Source organism: Bufo gargarizans, chromosome 1 (genome assembly GCF_014858855.1).
Source record: "Bufo gargarizans isolate SCDJY-AF-19 chromosome 1, ASM1485885v1, whole genome shotgun sequence".
Taxonomy (NCBI): domain Eukaryota; kingdom Metazoa; phylum Chordata; class Amphibia; order Anura; family Bufonidae; genus Bufo; species Bufo gargarizans.
The window spans coordinates 562653251-562672581 of NC_058080.1; the positions used below are offsets into that span (position 1 = coordinate 562653251).

At 46.1% G+C, this 19331-nt stretch overlaps 1 protein-coding gene across 1 annotated transcript in view; it reads left to right on the forward strand.

Annotated features, from left to right (window-relative positions):
* Positions 1 to 19331, forward strand: part of LOC122928753 (transmembrane protein 132D-like) — a gene marked incomplete at its 5' end in the record, with an annotated part of 1334109 nt that overhangs the window by 38719 nt on the left and 1276059 nt on the right. The gene's annotated exons all lie outside the window — the stretch shown is intronic.

The window sequence follows — 19331 nt, forward strand, 5'->3', positions numbered from 1 at the left end:
GCACCCAGAAGGTGTTTTCTTACACATTTTAATATCTGTTAAATTGCTAAAAGGAGTATATTGAACATATTAAACTTGGAAATACATATAAAATTACATCTAGAAACGTTGTTTCTGCTTTGTTTTGCTCATCTATGTGTTTCCATTTCTTTTCATGCCCACCTTTACCTAATTTTTTTAAGGTTTGAAACAAATTAAATATATAACAAGCTATGTTCCGTTGTGCCCTGGAGTTATTAATATTGCTTTAATATAAATTCTTCCATTTGTAACAATTATATAGTGTGTTTCTTTTGTGTTATAAAACACCAAATAAAACAAGGGAACAGTCTATAGAGGAAACCTTGTAATGTGATTTTGTATGAGAAAAAAAAGCTTACCGATTTAACCCCTTATGGACAGGGCTCATTTTCACCTTAAGGACCAGGCCATTTTTTGCAAATCTGACCAGTGTCACTTTATGTGTGAATAACTTTAAAGTATAACTGTCATCTTTTTTTTTTTTTTTTTTTAAGTATTGGATTGTGGTGATTAATATCTCCTTGGTGGCCCTATTTCAACTTTTCACTGTGTATTCAATTACCCCTTAATTCCACAGCTTTTTTCCCCTCTTCTGCCTATTTTATCTGTGCTTAAAATCAGGTTGCTAGGCAGGGTCCGTCTATGTGTTGAAGGATGGAGGACGCAGAAGCAGGCTGTGTACAAGGTCAGATTACTGACAGCCAGAGACTGTAAGTAAATTATTAAAGCCAGGTCCTCCCCTGGGCTGTGTGCACTTCTCCCTGTCCCTGCCCTTGGCAGACGCTCCCTCACTCAGCAGACTTGGAGAATGCAGAGTTAGAGCAGCACAGACCAGGGAAGGGAGATCTGCCATCTGCTCAGTGTATAAATGAAAGCAACATGTGGTAAGAGGACCCCTCTGTGCTGCAGGAGATTAACCCTTTGGGGGGGAGGGCTCTGGTTACTGACACTTTTGGGGGGCTATTGTTACTGTTAGTGAGGGCAGGCGGGATTAGCCTCAGGGTGAGGGCAGTGGCGGCCATTTTCTCTACTTCTCTAATACATAGTCATGCCTCCAAAAATAGTTATTAATTTACATTCCCCATATGTCTACTTTATGTTTGGATCATTTTGGGAAAGCCATTTTATTTTTTGGGGACATTACAAGGCCTAGAAATTTAGAAGCAAATCTTGAAATTTTTCACAAAATTTCTAAAACCCACTTTTTCAGGATCAGTTCATGTCTGAAGTCACTTTGTGAGGGGTTACATATTAGAAACCACCCAAAAATGACCTCATTTTACAAACTACACCCCTCAAGGTATTGTTCAAAACTGATTTTACGAACTTTGTTAACCCTTTAGGTGTTCCACAAGAATTATTGGAAAATAGAGATAACATTGAGTAGAAACTCCCAAAAAGTGACCCCATTTTGGAAACTACGGGATAGGGTGGCTGTTTTGTTGGTACTATTTTAGGGTACATATGATTTTTGGTTGCTCTATATCACAGCACAGATGTCAGCCGTTTCAAGCAGAGTGTCAGCAATGTTCTGACACTTTGCTTGCTAACCGCTCAGCCATCCTGGAAATGAGATGGGGTGGGCAGGATGATTGCGCGCCTGCCCGCTCCCCAGCCCTGCCCGCGCCTCCCCCTGCACAGCCCGCCGGCAGATAACAATGAGGGCTGCAGGGGGGGGGTTAAAAATGATAATTTAGTTCATTTTGAAATTCTGACAGCGATGCAAACCGCAGGTCTGAATTGACCTGCAGTTTGCAGCAATCACCGATACCGGGGGGGATGGGGTAACAGGACCCCCCTTCGGCATTGTCCCAGGGTGCCTGCTGATTGAGCTCAGCAGGCACACAGTTCCGATCACCGCCTGCCACACTGTGGTGATCGGAAATACACATGATGTACCAGTACGTCGTGTGTCCTTAAGTACCGGGACATCATGACGTACCGGTACATCATGTGTCCCCAAGAGGTTAAAGAGGTTGTCCGGTCCCAAAATCAACAGTGCCATCCACAGTGCCCCTAATGACATCCACAGTGCCCCCAAAGTTCCCCTTGTGCCATCCACAGTGCCCATGTGCCATCAATAGTGCCCCTAATGGCATCCACAGTGCCCTATGTGCCATACACAGTGCCCCCACAGTGCCCATGTGTCATCCATAGTGCCCCTAATGACATCCAATGTGCCCCCAAAGTGCCATCCACAGTGCCCACAAGGGCACCCATGTTCCATCCAAAGTCCCCCCCATGTGCCATCCACAGCTCCCCAATGGCCTCCACAGCATAGCAATCACCCTCTCTGGCTGATCGCTATGCTGTCACTCATATACAGCGCTTACATCGCGTTGTACATGAGTCAGCACAGGCTTCACATAGAATCCTGTATACTCAGGAGACAGCCGGCGTTACCAGCACATGCACAGTAGTGTGCAAGCGACGTGACCGTGGACCGTAGTGTGCAAGCGACTAAGGAAGGCCGACAAGAGGCGGTGACGTCAGTGATGACGTTCCGTCTCCTGCTTCAGGCAGGAAAAGAAGAAGACGTCGCTGGACCGGAAGACTTGAAAATACTTCAGGAGCGGTCACGTGACCGTGAAGAGAATCATAGGAAGGGCTGCGTTGTGGAGGGTAAGTATTGGTGTAATAATCTTCCTTCCACAGGTACTAAAGATGGGAAATTTACAAGTAGGGCCCGGAAAACCCCTTTAAGGGTCCATTCACAAGTCCATAAGTGTTCTGCGGATCTGCAAATTGCGGATCCGCAAAACACGGACACTGGCAATGTGCATTTCGCACTATAATAGAAAATGCCTAATCATGTCCGGAATCATGGATGCGGAAGTGCGGATCCGCAGATGCAGACAGCACATTCCGGCCCCATTAAAAATTAATGGGTCTTCACCGGATGTGGACCCGTTTTGCAGACGTGTGAATGGACCCTAAGTAACATTAATTTAAAATGCTAACTTGATCTGAGCATACTACAGATATTATTGAAATTGTTTAGAAGAAGAGTTTTATTTCATTTTTAGATCACAAATATTATAACTATTCTTTTATAATAATAGCATCTACGGTAGTAAACCCCATCACTCCACATCCCTTTCATTACTTAACTCATACTAAAAGTGGACATCAATTTTTACAAGTCATACAGTGCTGTGAAAAGTATTTGACCCTTTCAGATTTATTTTGTTTTTGCACATTTTTCACACTTTAATGTTTCAGATTATCAAACAAATTTGAATATCAGACCTGAGTAAATACAAAAAGCTGTTTTTAAATGATTTTTAAAAAAAAAGCTACCCCGAACGACCTCACCCTATGTGAAAAAATTATTTCTGTTCTATTTTACTAGCCACACCCAGGCCTGATTACTTCCAAACCTGTACAATCAAGAAATCGCAATGACAACATGAAGTAGGCTAAAAGATCTAAAAATGCAACATATCATGAGCTGAAGAAATTCAAGAACAGATGAGATAGAAAGTCATTGACATCTATCAGTCTGGAAAAGGTGCAAAGCCATTTCTAAGGCTTTTGGACTCCAGAGAACCACAGTGAGAGGTATTATCCACAAATGAACAAAACATGGAACAGTGGTGAATCTTCCCAGGAGTGTCCGGCCTACCCAAATTACTCCAAGAACACGCTAACAACTCGTCCAGGAGGTCACAGAAGAACCCAGAACAACATCTAAAGCCCTCCAGGCCTGACTTGCCTCAGTTAAGGTCAGTGATAATGATTCAACAATAAGAAAGACTGGGCAAAAATTGTATCCATGAGAAAGTTCCAAGGCAGAAAACACTGCTGACTAAAAAGGGCCTGTCTTACATTTGCCAAAAACATCTTGATAATCCGCAAGCCTTTAGAAAAAAAATTCTGTGGACTGATGAGACAAAATTGGATCTTTTTGGAAGGTGTTACACCCCGTTACATTTGGTGTAAAATTAACACAGTATTTAAAAAAAGAACATTATATCGACAATCAAATATGGTGGTAATAGTGCGATGGTCTGGGGTACTTGGGTTCTGTGGCAGGACAGCGATCTGAAGCACACCAGCAAGTCCACCTCTGACTGCCTGAAAAACAAAATACAAAATGAAGGTCCTAGAGTCAAAGTCAGACTTAATTCCGAATGAGATGCTGTGGCAGGACCTTAAACAGGCCGTTCATGCTTTAAAACCCTCCAATTAAAACAATTCTGAAAAGAAGAGTGGGCCAAAATTCATACACAGAGCTGTGAAAGATTTATTGCCAGTTATCACAATTAGGGATGAGCGAACTCGAACTGTATAGTTCGGGTTCGTACCGAATTTTGGGGTGTCCGTGACACGGACCCGAACCCGGACATTTTCGTAAAAGTCCGGGTTCGGGTTCGGTGTTCGTCGCTTTCTTCGCGCTTTTGTGACGCTTTCTTGGCGCTTTTTGAAAGGCTGCAAAGCAGCCAATCAACAAGCGTCATACTACTTGCCCCAAGAGGCCATCACAGCCATGCCTACTATTGGCATGGCTGTGATTGGCCAGAGCACCATGTGACCCAGCCTCTATTTAAGCTGGAGTCACATAGCGCCGCCCGTCACTCTGCTCTGATTAGCGTAGGGAGAGGTTGCGGCTGCGACAGTAGGGCGAGATTAGGCAGATTAACTCCTCCAAAGGACTTGATTAACTGATCGATCTGCAGCTGTGGATCATTGAGCTGCTGATCCTCAATTGCTCACTGTTTTTAGGCTGCACAGACCGTTTGTCAGTCTCATTTTTCTGGGGTGATCGGCGGCCATTTTGTGTCTTGTGGTGCGCCAGCACAAGCTGCGACCAAGTGCATTTAACCCTCAATGGTGTGGTTGTTTTTTGGCTAAAGCCTACATCAGGGTGAAGCTGTCACACCAAGTGCATTTAACCAGCAATAGTCTGTTCATTTTTTGGCCATATACAAAATCAGGGGCAAGCTGCGCCTGTCACCAAGTGCATTTAACCCTCAATGGTGTGGTTGTTTTTTGGCTAAAGCCTACATCAGGGTGAAGCTGTCACACCAAGTGCATTTAACCAGCAATAGTCTGTTCATTTTTTGGCCATATACAAAATCAGGGGCAAGCTGCGCCTGTCACCAAGTGCATTTAACCCTCAATGGTGTGGTTGTTTTTTGGCTAAAGCCTACATCAGGGTGAAGCTGTCACACCAAGTGCATTTAACCAGCAATAGTCTGTTCATTTTTTGGCCATATACAAAATCAGGGGCAAGCTGCGCCTGTCACCAAGTGCATTTAACCCTCAATGGTGTGGTTGTTTTTTGGCTAAAGCCTACATCAGGGTGAAGCTGTCACACCAAGTGCATTTAACCAGCAATAGTCTGTTCATTTTTTGGCCATATCCCAGTCTAATTCTGTCACTAAATCCATACCGGTCACCCAGCGCCTAAATACTAGGCCTCAAATTTATATCCAGCTAAATCTGTCCCTAGTGCTGTAGCTGGGCGAGTTATTTAGTGTCCGTTCAAGCACATTTCTTGTTCTGGGTTGAAATACAATTCCCAATTTAGCAATTTCATAATTTAGTGGTTCCTGCTATATCAGAGCTATTTGAAATCTATCCCAAAAAGGGTATATAATATTGAAGGTGCACATAGGGTCATTCAGAATAACTTCACACACACCCGCTACTGTGTATTTCCAAGTCTAATTCTGTCACTAAATCCATACCGGTGACCCAGCGCCTAAATACTAGGCCTCAAATTTAATTCCCTCTAAATCTCTCGTTACCCACCGCTGTACTGTTGTTGCTGGGCAAGATATTTAGTGTCCGTCAAAGCACATTTTTTGTTCTGGGTTGAAGTACAATTCCCAATTTAGCAATTTCATAATTTAGTGGTTTCTGCTATATCAGAGCTATTTGAAATCTATCCCAAAAAGGGTATATAATATTGAAGGTGCACATAGGGTCATTCAGAATAACTTCACACACACCCGCTACTGTGTATTTCCAAGTCTAATTCTGTCACTAAACCCATACCTGTCACCCAGCGCCTAAATACTAGGCCTCAAATTTAAATCCCTCTAAATCTCTCGTTACCGTTGTCCTGTTGTAGCTGGGAAAGTTATTTAGTGCCCGTCAAAGCACATTTTTTGTTCTGGGTTGAAGTACAATTCCCAATTTAGCAATTTCATAATTTAGTGGTTCCTGCTATATCAGAGCTATTTGAAATCTATCCCAAAAAGGGTATATAATATTGAAGGTGCACATAGGGTCATTCAGAATAACTTCACACACACCCGCTACTGTGTATTTCCAAGTCTAATTCTGTCACTAAATCCATACCGGTGACCCAGCGCCTAAATACTAGGCCTCAAATTTAATTCCCTCTAAATCTCTCGTTACCCACCGCTGTACTGTTGTTGCTGGGCAAGATATTTAGTGTCCGTCAAAGCACATTTTTTGTTCTGGGTTGAAGTACAATTCCCAATTTAGCAATTTCATAATTTAGTGGTTTCTGCTATATCAGAGCTATTTGAAATCTATCCCTAAAAGGGTATATAATATTGAAGGTGCACATAGGGTCATTCAGAATAACTTCACACACACCCGCTACTGTGTATTTCCAAGTCTAATTCTGTCACTAAACCCATACCTGTCACCCAGCGCCTAAATACTAGGCCTCAAATTTATATCCAGCTAAATCTGTCCCTAGTGCTGTAGCTGGGCGAGTTATTTAGTGTCCGTTCAAGCACATTTCTTGTTCTGGGTTGAAATACAATTCCCAATTTAGCAATTTCATAATTTAGTGGTTCCTGCTATATCAGAGCTCTTTGAAATCTATCCCAAAAAGGGTATATAATATTGAAGGTGCACATAGGGTCATTCAGAGTAACTTCACACACACCCGCTACTGTGTATTTCCAAGTCTAATTCTGTCACTAAATCCATACCGGTGACCCAGCGCCTAAATACTAGGCCTCAAATTTAATTCCCTCTAAATCTCTCGTTACCCACCGCTGTACTGTTGTTGCTGGGCAAGATATTTAGTGTCCGTCAAAGCACATTTTTTGTTCTGGGTTGAAGTACAATTCCCAATTTAGCAATTTCATAATTTAGTGGTTTCTGCTATATCAGAGCTATTTGAAATCTATCCCAAAAAGGGTATATAATATTGAAGGTGCACATAGGGTCATTCAGAATAACTTCACACACACCCGCTACTGTGTATTTCCAAGTCTAATTCTGTCACTAAACCCATACCTGTCACCCAGCGCCTAAATACTAGGCCTCAAATTTAAATCCCTCTAAATCTCTCGTTACCGTTGTCCTGTTGTAGCTGGGAAAGTTATTTAGTGCCCGTCAAAGCACATTTTTTGTTCTGGGTTGAAGTACAATTCCCAATTTAGCAATTTCATAATTTAGTGGTTCCTGCTATATCAGAGCTATTTGAAATCTATCCCAAAAAGGGTATATAATATTGAAGGTGCACATAGGGTCATTCAGAATAACTTCACACACACCCGCTACTGTGTATTTCCAAGTCTAATTCTGTCACTAAATCCATACCGGTGACCCAGCGCCTAAATACTAGGCCTCAAATTTAATTCCCTCTAAATCTCTCGTTACCCACCGCTGTACTGTTGTTGCTGGGCAAGATATTTAGTGTCCGTCAAAGCACATTTTTTGTTCTGGGTTGAAGTACAATTCCCAATTTAGCAATTTCATAATTTAGTGGTTTCTGCTATATCAGAGCTATTTGAAATCTATCCCTAAAAGGGTATATAATATTGAAGGTGCACATAGGGTCATTCAGAATAACTTCACACACACCCGCTACTGTGTATTTCCAAGTCTAATTCTGTCACTAAACCCATACCTGTCACCCAGCGCCTAAATACTAGGCCTCAAATTTAAATCCCTCTAAATCTCTCGTTACCGTTGTCCTGTTGTAGCTGGGAAAGTTATTTAGTGCCCGTCAAAGCACATTTTTTGTTCTGGGTTGAAGTACAATTCCCAATTTAGCAATTTCATAATTTAGTGGTTCCTGCTATATCAGAGCTATTTGAAATCTATCCCAAAAAGGGTATATAATATTGAAGGTGCACATAGGGTCATTCAGAATAACTTCACACACACCCGCTACTGTGTATTTCCAAGTCTAATTCTGTCACTAAATCCATACCGGTGACCCAGCGCCTAAATACTAGGCCTCAAATTTAATTCCCTCTAAATCTCTCGTTACCCACCGCTGTACTGTTGTTGCTGGGCAAGATATTTAGTGTCCGTCAAAGCACATTTTTTGTTCTGGGTTGAAGTACAATTCCCAATTTAGCAATTTCATAATTTAGTGGTTTCTGCTATATCAGAGCTATTTGAAATCTATCCCAAAAAGGGTATATAATATTGAAGGTGCACATAGGGTCATTCAGAATAACTTCACACACACCCGCTACTGTGTATTTCCAAGTCTAATTCTGTCACTAAACCCATACCTGTCACCCAGCGCCTAAATACTAGGCCTCAAATTTATATCCAGCTAAATCTGTCCCTAGTGCTGTAGCTGGGCGAGTTATTTAGTGTCCGTTCAAGCACATTTCTTGTTCTGGGTTGAAATACAATTCCCAATTTAGCAATTTCATAATTTAGTGGTTCCTGCTATATCAGAGCTCTTTGAAATCTATCCCAAAAAGGGTATATAATATTGAAGGTGCACATAGGGTCATTCAGAGTAACTTCACACACACCCGCTACTGTGTATTTCCAAGTCTAATTCTGTCACTAAATCCATACCGGTGACCCAGCGCCTAAATACTAGGCCTCAAATTTAATTCCCTCTAAATCTCTCGTTACCCACCGCTGTACTGTTGTTGCTGGGCAAGATATTTAGTGTCCGTCAAAGCACATTTTTTGTTCTGGGTTGAAGTACAATTCCCAATTTAGCAATTTCATAATTTAGTGGTTTCTGCTATATCAGAGCTATTTGAAATCTATCCCAAAAAGGGTATATAATATTGAAGGTGCACATAGGGTCATTCAGAATAACTTCACACACACCCGCTACTGTGTATTTCCAAGTCTAATTCTGTCACTAAACCCATACCTGTCACCCAGCGCCTAAATACTAGGCCTCAAATTTAAATCCCTCTAAATCTCTCGTTACCGTTGTCCTGTTGTAGCTGGGAAAGTTATTTAGTGCCCGTCAAAGCACATTTTTTGTTCTGGGTTGAAGTACAATTCCCAATTTAGCAATTTCATAATTTAGTGGTTCCTGCTATATCAGAGCTATTTGAAATCTATCCCAAAAAGGGTATATAATATTGAAGGTGCACATAGGGTCATTCAGAATAACTTCACACACACCCGCTACTGTGTATTTCCAAGTCTAATTCTGTCACTAAATCCATACCGGTGACCCAGCGCCTAAATACTAGGCCTCAAATTTAATTCCCTCTAAATCTCTCGTTACCCACCGCTGTACTGTTGTTGCTGGGCAAGATATTTAGTGTCCGTCAAAGCACATTTTTTGTTCTGGGTTGAAGTACAATTCCCAATTTAGCAATTTCATAATTTAGTGGTTTCTGCTATATCAGAGCTATTTGAAATCTATCCCTAAAAGGGTATATAATATTCAAGGTGCACATTGGGTCATTCAGAATAACTTCACACACACACGCTTCTGTGCATTTCCAAGTCTAATTCTGTCACTAAATCCATACCGGTCACCCAGCGCCTAAATACTAGGCCTCAAATTTATATCCCGCTGAATTTGAATACAATACATTGGGCCAAATAATATATTTGTTGTTGTGGTGAACCATAACAATGAGAAAAACATCTAGTAAGGGACGCGGACGTGGACATGGTCGTGGTGGTGTTAGTGGACCCTCTGGTGCTGGGAGAGGACGTGGCCGTTCTGCCACATCCACACGTCCTAGTGTACCAACTACCTCAGGTCCCAGTAGCCGCCAGAATTTACAGCGATATATGGTGGGGCCCAATGCCGTTCTAAGGATGGTAAGGCCTGAGCAGGTACAGGCATTAGTCAATTGGGTGGCCGACAGTGGATCCAGCACGTTCACATTATCTCCCACCCAGTCTTCTGCAGAAAGCGCACAGATGGCGCCTGAAAACCAACCCCATCAGTCTGTCACATCACCCCCATGCATACCAGGGAAACTGTCTCAGCCTCAAGTTATGCAGCAGTCTCTTATGCTGTTTGAAGACTCCGCTGGCAGGGTTTCCCAAGGGCATCCACCTAGCCCTTCCCCAGCGGTGAAAGACATAGAATGCACTGACGCACAACCACTTATGTTTCCTGATGATGAGGACATGGGAATACCACCTCAGCATGTCTCTGATGATGACGAAACACAGGTGCCAACTGCTGCGTCTTTCTGCAGTGTGCAGACTGAACAGGAGGTCAGGGATCAAGACTGGGTGGAAGACGATGCAGGGGACGATGAGGTCCTAGACCCCACATGGAATGAAGGTCGTGCCACTGACTTTCACAGTTCGGAGGAAGAGGCAGTGGTGAGACCGAGCCAACAGCGTAGCAAAAGAGGGAGCAGTGGGCAAAAGCAGAACACCCGCCGCCAAGAGACTCCGCCTGCTACTGACCGCCGCCATCTGGGACCGAGCACCCCAAAGGCAGCTTCAAGGAGTTCCCTGGCATGGCACTTCTTCAAACAATGTGCTGACGACAAGACCCGAGTGGTTTGCACGCTGTGCCATCAGAGCCTGAAGCGAGGCATTAACGTTCTGAACCTGAGCACAACCTGCATGACCAGGCACCTGCATGCAAAGCATGAACTGCAGTGGAGTAAACACCTTAAAACCAAGGAAGTCACTCAGGCTCCCCCTGCTACCTCTTCTGCTGCTGCCGCCTCGGCCTATTCTGCTGCTGCCGCCTCGGCCTCTTCCTCCGCCTCTGGAGGAACGTTGGCACCTGCCGCCCAGCAAACAGGGGATGTACCACCAACACCACCACCACCACCACCTCCGTCACCAAGCGTCTCAACCATGTCACACGCCAGCGTTCAGCTCTCCATCTCACAAACATTTGATAGAAAGCGTAAATTCCCACCTAGCCACCCTCGATCCCTGGCCCTGAATGCCAGCATTTCTAAACTACTGGCCTATGAAATGCTGTCATTTAGGCTGGTGGACACAGACAGCTTCAAACAGCTCATGTCGCTTGCTGTCCCACAGTATGTTGTTCCCAGCCGGCACTACTTCTCCAAGAGAGCCGTGCCTTCCCTGCACAACCAAGTATCCCATAAAATCAAGTGTGCACTGCGCAACGCCATCTGTAGCAAGGTCCACCTAACCACAGATACGTGGACCAGTAAGCACGGCCAGGGACGCTATATCTCCCTAACTGCACACTGGGTAAATGTAGTGGCAGCTGGGCCCCAGGCGGAGAGCTGTTTGGCGCACGTCCTTCCGCCGCCAAGGATCGCAGGGCAACATTCTTTGCCTCCTGTTGCCACCTCCTCCTTCTCGGCTTCCTCCTCCTCTTCTTCCACCTGCTCATCCAGTCAGCCACACACCTTCACCACCAACTTCAGCACAGCCCGGGGTAAACGTCAGCAGGCCATTCTGAAACTCATATGTTTGGGGGACAGGCCCCACACCGCACAGGAGTTGTGGCGGGGTATAGAACAACAGACCGACGAGTGGTTGCTGCCGGTGAGCCTCAAGCCCGGCCTGGTGGTGTGTGATAATGGGCGAAATCTCGTTGCAGCTCTGGGACTAGCCAATTTGACGCACATCCCTTGCTTGGCGCATGTGCTGAATTTGGTGGTGCAGAAGTTCATTCACAACTACCCCGACATGTCAGAGCTGCTGCATAAAGTGCGGGCCGTCTGTTCGCGCTTCCGGCGTTCACATCCTGCTGCTGCTCGCCTGTCTGCGCTACAGCGTAACTTCGGCCTTCCCGCTCACCGCCTCATATGCGACGTGCCCACCAGGTGGAACTCCACCTTGCACATGCTGGACAGACTGTGCGAGCAGCAGCAGGCCATAGTGGAGTTTCAGCTGCAGCACGCACGGGTCAGTCGCACTACAGAACAGCACCACTTCACCACCAATGACTGGGCCTCCATGCGAGACCTGTGTGCCCTGTTGCGCTGTTTCGAGTACTCCACCAACATGGCCAGTGGCGATGACACCGTTATCAGCGTTACAATACCACTTCTATGTCTCCTTGAGAAAACACTTAGGGCGATGATGGAAGAGGAGGTGGCCCAGGAGGAGGAGGAGGAGGAGGAGGAAGAGGGGTCATTTTTAGCACTTTCAGGCCAGTCTCTTCGAAGTGACTCAGAGGGAGGTTTTTGGCAACAGCAGAGGCCAGGTACAAATGTGGCCAGCCAGGGCCCACTACTGGAGGACGAGGAGGACGAGGATGAGGAGGAGGTGGAGGAGGATGAGGATGAAGCATGGTCACAGCGGGGTGGCACCCAACGCAGCTCGGGTCCATCACTGGTGCGTGGCTGGGGGGAAAGGCAGGACGATGACGATACGCCTCCCACAGAGGACAGCTTGTCCTTATCCCTGGGCAGCCTGGCACACATGAGCGACTACATGCTGCAGTGCCTGCGCAACGACAGCAGAGTTGCCCACATTTTAACCTGTGCGGACTACTGGGTTGCCACCCTGCTGGATCCACGCTACAAAGACAATGTGCCCACCTTACTTCCTGCACTGGAGCGTGATAGGAAGATGCGCGAGTACAAGCGCACGTTGGTAGACACGCTACTGAGAGCATTCCCAAATGTCACAGGGGAACAAGTGGAAGCCCAAGGCCAAGGCAGAGGAGGAGCAAGAGGTCGCCAAGGCAGCTGTGTCACGGCCAGCTCCTCTGAGGGCAGGGTTAGCATGGCAGAGATGTGGAAAACTTTTGTCAACACGCCACAGCTAACTGCACCACCACCTGATACGCAACGTGTTAGCAGGAGGCAACATTTCACTAACATGGTGGAACAGTACGTGTGCACACCCCTCCACGTACTGACTGATGGTTCGGCCCCATTCAACTTCTGGGTCTCTAAATTGTCCACGTGGCCAGAGCTAGCCTTTTATGCCTTGGAGGTGCTGGCCTGCCCGGCGGCCAGCGTTTTGTCTGAACGTGTATTCAGCACGGCAGGGGGCGTCATTACAGACAAACGCAGCCGCCTGTCTACAGCCAATGTGGACAAGCTGACGTTCATAAAAATGAACCAGGCATGGATCCCACAGGACCTGTCCGTCCCTTGTCCAGATTAGACATTAACTACCTCCCCATAACCATATATTATTGGACTCCAGGGCACTTCCTCATTCAATCCTATTTTTATTTTCATTTTACCATTATATTGCGAGGCTACCCAAAGTTGAATGAACCTCTCCTCTGCCTGTGTGCTAGGCCTAAATATATGCCAATGGACTGTTGCAGTGGTGGGTGACGTGAAGCCTCATTCTCTGCTATGACATGCAGACTGATTCTCTGCTGACATGAAGCCAGATCCTCTGTTACGGGAGCTCTCTCCTCTGCCTGGGTGCTGGGCCTAAATTTATGACAATTGACTGTTGCAGTGGTGGGTGACGTGAAGCCTGATTCTCTGCTATGATATGAAGACTGATTCTCTGCTGACATGAAGCCAGATTGTCTGTTACGGGACCTTTCTCCTCTGCCTGGGTTCTGGGCCTAAATTTATGAAAATTGACTGTTGCAGTGGTGGGTGACGTGAAGCCTGATTCTCTGCTATGATATGAAGACTGATTCTCTGCTGACATGAAGCCAGATTGTCTGTTACGGGACCTTTCTCCTCTGCCTGGGTTCTGGGCCTAAATTTATGAAAATTGACTCTTACAGTGGTGGGTGACGTGAAGCCTGATTCTCTGCTATGATATGAAGACTGATTCTCTGCTGACATGAAGCCAGATTGTCTGTTACGGGACCTCTCTCCTCTGCCTGGGTGCTGGGCCTAAATTTATGACAATGGACTGTTGCAGTGGTGGCTGACGTGAAGCCTGATTCTCTGCTATGACATGCAGACTGATTCTCTGCTGTCATGAAGCCAGATTGTCTGTTACGGGACCTCTCTGCTCTGCCTGTGTGCTAGGCCTAAATATATGCCAATGGACTGTTGCAGTGGTGGCTGACGTGAAGCCTCATTCTCTGCTATGACATGCAGACTAATTCTCTGCTGACATGAAGCCAGATTGTCTGTTACGGGACCTCTCTCCTCTGCCTGGGTGCTGGGCCTAAATTTATGACAATGGACTGTTGCAGTGGTGGCTGACGTGAAGCCTGATTCTCTGCTATGATATGAAGACTGATTCTCTGCTGACATGAAGCCAGATTGTCTGTTACGGGACTTTTCTCCTCTGCCTGGGTTCTGGGCCTAAATTTATGAAAATTGACTCTTACAGTGGTGGGTGACGTGAAGCCTGATTCTCTGCTATGATATGAAGACTGATTCTCTGCTGACATGAAGCCAGATTGTCTGTTACGGGACCTCTCTCCTCTGCCTGGGTGCTGGGCCTAAATTTATGACAATGGACTGTTGCAGTGGTGGCTGACGTGAAGCCTGATTCTCTGCTATGACATGCAGACTGATTCTCTGCTGTCATGAAGCCAGATTGTCTGTTACGGGACCTCTCTGCTCTGCCTGTGTGCTAGGCCTAAATATATGCCAATGGACTGTTGCAGTGGTGGCTGACGTGAAGCCTCATTCTCTGCTATGACATGCAGACTAATTCTCTGCTGACATGAAGCCAGATTGTCTGTTACGGGACCTCTCTCCTCTGCCTGGGTGCTGGGCCTAAATTTATGACAATGGACTGTTGCAGTGGTGGCTGACGTGAAGCCTGATTCTCTGCTATGACATGCAGACTAATTCTCTGCTGACATGAAGCCAGATTGTCTGTTACGGGACCTCTCTCCTCTGCCTGGGTGCTGGGCCTAAATATATGCCAATGGACTGTTGCAGTGGTGGCTGACGTGAAGCCTCATTCTCTGCTATGACATGCAGACTAATTCTCTGCTGTCATGAAGCCAGATTGTCTGTTACGGGACCTCTCTGCTCTGCCTGTGTGCTAGGCCTAAATATATGCCAATGGACTGTTGCAGTGGTGGGTGACGTGAAGCCTCATTCTCTGCTATGACATGCAGACTGATTCTCTGCTGACATGAAGCCAGATTGTCTGTTACGGGACCTCTCTGCTCTGCCTGTGTGCTAGGCCTAAATATATGCCAATGGACTGTTGCAGTGGTGGGTGACGTGAAGCCTCATTCTCTGCTATGACATGCAGACTGATTCTCTGCTGACATGAAGCCAGATTGTCTGTTACGGGACCTCTCTGCTCTGCCTGTGTGCTAGGCCTAAATATATGCCAATGGACTGTTGCAGTGGTGGGTGACGTGAAGCCTCATTCTCTGCTATGACATGCAGACTAATTCTCTGCTGACATGAAGCCAGATTGTCTGTTACGGGACCTCTCTCCTCTGCCTGGGTGCTGGGCCTAAATTTATGACAATGGACTGTTGCAGTGGTGGCTGACGTGAAGCCTGATTCTCTGCTATGACATGCAGACTAATTCTCTGCTGACATGAAGCCAGATTGTCTGTTACGGGACCTCTCTCCTCTGCCTGGGTGCTGGGCCTAAATATATGCCAATGGACTGTTGCAGTGGTGGCTGACGTGAAGCCTCATTCTCTGCTATGACATGCAGACTAATTCTCTGCTGTCATGAAGCCAGATTGTCTGTTACGGGACCTCTCTGCTCTGCCTGTGTGCTAGGCCTAAATATATGCCAATGGACTGTTGCAGTGGTGGGTGACGTGAAGCCTCATTCTCTGCTATGACATGCAGACTGATTCTCTGCTGACATGAAGCCAGATTGTCTGTTACGGGACCTCTCTGCTCTGCCTGTGTGCTAGGCCTAAATATATGCCAATGGACTGTTGCAGTGGTGGGTGACGTGAAGCCTCATTCTCTGCTATGACATGCAGACTGATTCTCTGCTGACATGAAGCCAGATCCTCTGTTACGGGAGCTCTCTCCTCTGCCTGGGTGCTGGGCCTAAATTTATGACAATTGACTGTTGCAGTGGTGGGTGACGTGAAGCCTGATTCTCTGCTATGATATGAAGACTGATTCTCTGCTGACATGAAGCCAGATTGTCTGTTACGGGACCTTTCTCCTCTGCCTGGGTTCTGGGCCTAAATTTATGAAAATTGACTCTTACAGTGGTGGGTGACGTGAAGCCTGATTCTCTGCTATGATATGAAGACTGATTCTCTGCTGACATGAAGCCAGATTCTCTGTTACGGGACCTCTCTCCTCTGCCTGGGTGCTGGGTAGTGTTGAGCGCGAATATTCGAAAAGCAAATTTTTTTCGCGAATATCGCAACTTCGCGATTTCGCGAATATTTCGAATATAGTGCTATATATTCGTAAAAACGAATATTCGTTTTTTGTTTCCCCCCCCCCCCCCACAAAATTACAGTACACATATAATTGATTGTTTCCCAAAGGTCCAACAGCTCAGATCTTACTCACATTGCCTAGAAAGTGATTGAGGCGCGAATCTTCGTAAGGCGATTTTATTAGCGCACATGCGAATATCGGCACGTCCCAGAACAGAGGCAAAGGGCTTTGCATTCATACATTAGTGAATTGAGTTGCGAATCTTCGTAAGGCGATTTTATTAGCGCACATGCGAATATCTACACTTGTCCCAGAACAGAGGCAAAGGGCTTTGCATTCATACATTAGTGATTGAATTGAGCTGCGAATCTTCGTAAGGCGATTTTATTAACGCAAATGCAAATATCTACACTTGTCCCCAGAACAGAGAGGCAAAGGCCTGTGCATTCATATAGTATAGCACCATATTCGCGAATACGTAGAACTTCGTAAAATTCGATTTACGAATATTCGTATTTTTTATTTTACTTTCCACCTTACAGATTACATTGATCTGTACTCTGTCAACTACTGTCATCACCCCCCACTGTATCTCGATTGATTCCCAAAAGTCTCACATTCCCTAGAAAGTGATTGAGGTGCGAATCTTCGTAAGGCGATTTTATTAGCGCACATGCGAATATCTACACTTGTCCCAGAACAGAGGCAAAGGGCATTGCATTCATACATTAGTGATTGAATTGAGTTGCGAATCTTCGTAAGGCGATTTCATTAGCGCACATGTGAATTTTGCATAGCATATGTATTATGCGATAATTCGAATTATCGCATATGCGAAATAATAACGAATTTGAATAATCGCGAATATTTTACGAATATTCTTTCGAATATTCACAAAATTTCGCGAATTCGAATATGGGACATGCCGCTCAACACTAGTGCTGGGCCTAAATTTATGACAATGGACTGTTGCAGTGGTGGGTGACGTGAAGCCTGATTCTCTGCTATGACATGCAGACTGATTCTCTGCTGACATGAAGCCAGATTGTCTGTTACGGGACCTCTCTCCTCTGCCTGGGTGCTGGGCCTAAATATATGCCAATGGACTGTTGCAGTGGTGGCTGACGTGAAGCCTCATTCTCTGCTATGACATGCAGACTAATTCTCTGCTGACATGAAGACAGATTCTCTGTTACGGGACCTCTCTCCTCTGCCTGGGTGCCGGGGCCTAAATATCTGAGAATGGACTGTTCCAGTGGTGGCTGACGTGAAGCCTCATTCTCTGCTATGACATGCAGACTAATTCTCTGCTGACATGAAGACAGATTCTCTGTTACGGGACCTCCCTCCTCTGCCTGGGTGCTGGGCCTAAATATATGCCAATGGACTGTTGCAGTGGTGGCTGACGTGAAGCCTCATTCTCTGCTATGACATGCAGACTAATTCTCTGCTGACATGAAGACAGATTCTCTGTTACGGGACCTCCCTCCTCTGCCTGGGTGCTGGGCCTAAATATATGCCAATGGACTGTTGCAGTGGTGGCTGACGTGAAGCCTCATTCTCTGCTATGACATGCAGACTGATTCTCTGCTGACATGAAGCCAGATTCTCTGTTACGGGACCTCTCTCCTCTGCCTGTGTGTGTGCTGGGCCTAAATATATGCCAATGGACTGTTGCAGTGGTGGCTGACGTGAAGCCTCATTCTCTGCTATGACATGCAGACTGATTCTCTGCTGACATGAAGCCAGATTCTCTGTTACGGGACCTCTCTCCTCTGCCTGTGTGTGTGCTGGGCCTAAATATATGCCAATGGACTGTTGCAGTGGTGGCTGACGTGAAGCCTCATTCTCTGCTATGACATGCAGACTAATTCTCTGCTGACATGAAGACAGATTCTCTGTTACGGGACCTCCCTCCTCTGCCTGGGTGCTGGGCCTAAATATATGCCAATGGACTGTTGCAGTGGTGGCTGACGTGAAGCCTCATTCTCTGCTATGACATGCAGACTGATTCTCTGCTGACATGAAGCCAGATTCTCTGTTACGGGACCTCTCTCCTCTGCCTGTGTGTGTGCTGGGCCTAAATATATGCCAATGGACTGTTGCAGTGGTGGCTGACGTGAAGCCTCATTCTCTGCTATGACATGCAGACTGATTCTCTGCTGACATGAAGCCAGATTCTCTGTTACGGGACCTCTCTCCTCTGCCTGTGTGTGTGCTGGGCCTAAATATATGCCAATGGACTGTTGCAGTGGTGGCTGACGTGAAGCCTGATTCTCTGCTATGACATGCAGACTAATTCTCTGCTGACATGAAGACAGATTCTCTGTTACGGGACCTCCCTCCTCTGCCTGGGTGCTGGGCCTAAATATATGCCAATGGACTGTTGCAGTGGTGGCTGACGTGAAGCCTCATTCTCTGCTATGACATGCAGACTAATTCTCTGCTGACATGAAGACAGATTCTCTGTTACGGGACCTCTCTCCTCTGCCTGGGTGCCGGGGCCTAAATATCTGAGAATGGACTGTTCCAGTGGTGGGTGACGGGAAGCCAGATTCTCTGCTATGGAACCTCTCTCCAATTGATTTTGGTTAATTTTTATTTATTTAATTTTTATTTTAATTCATTTCCCTATCCACATTTGTTTGCAGGGGATTTACCTACATGTTGCTGCCTTTTGCAGCCCTCTAGCTCTTTCCTGGGCTGTTTTACAGCCTTTTTAGTGCCGAAAAGTTCGGGTCCCCATTGACTTCAATGGGGTTCGGGTTCGGGACGAAGTTCGGATCGGGTTCGGATCCCGAACCCGAACATTTCCGGGATGTTCGGCCGAACTTCTCGAACCCGAACATCCAGGTGTTCGCTCAACTCTAATCACAATTTATTGCAGTTGTTGCCGCCAAGAGTGGCACAACCAGTTATTAGGTTTAGGGG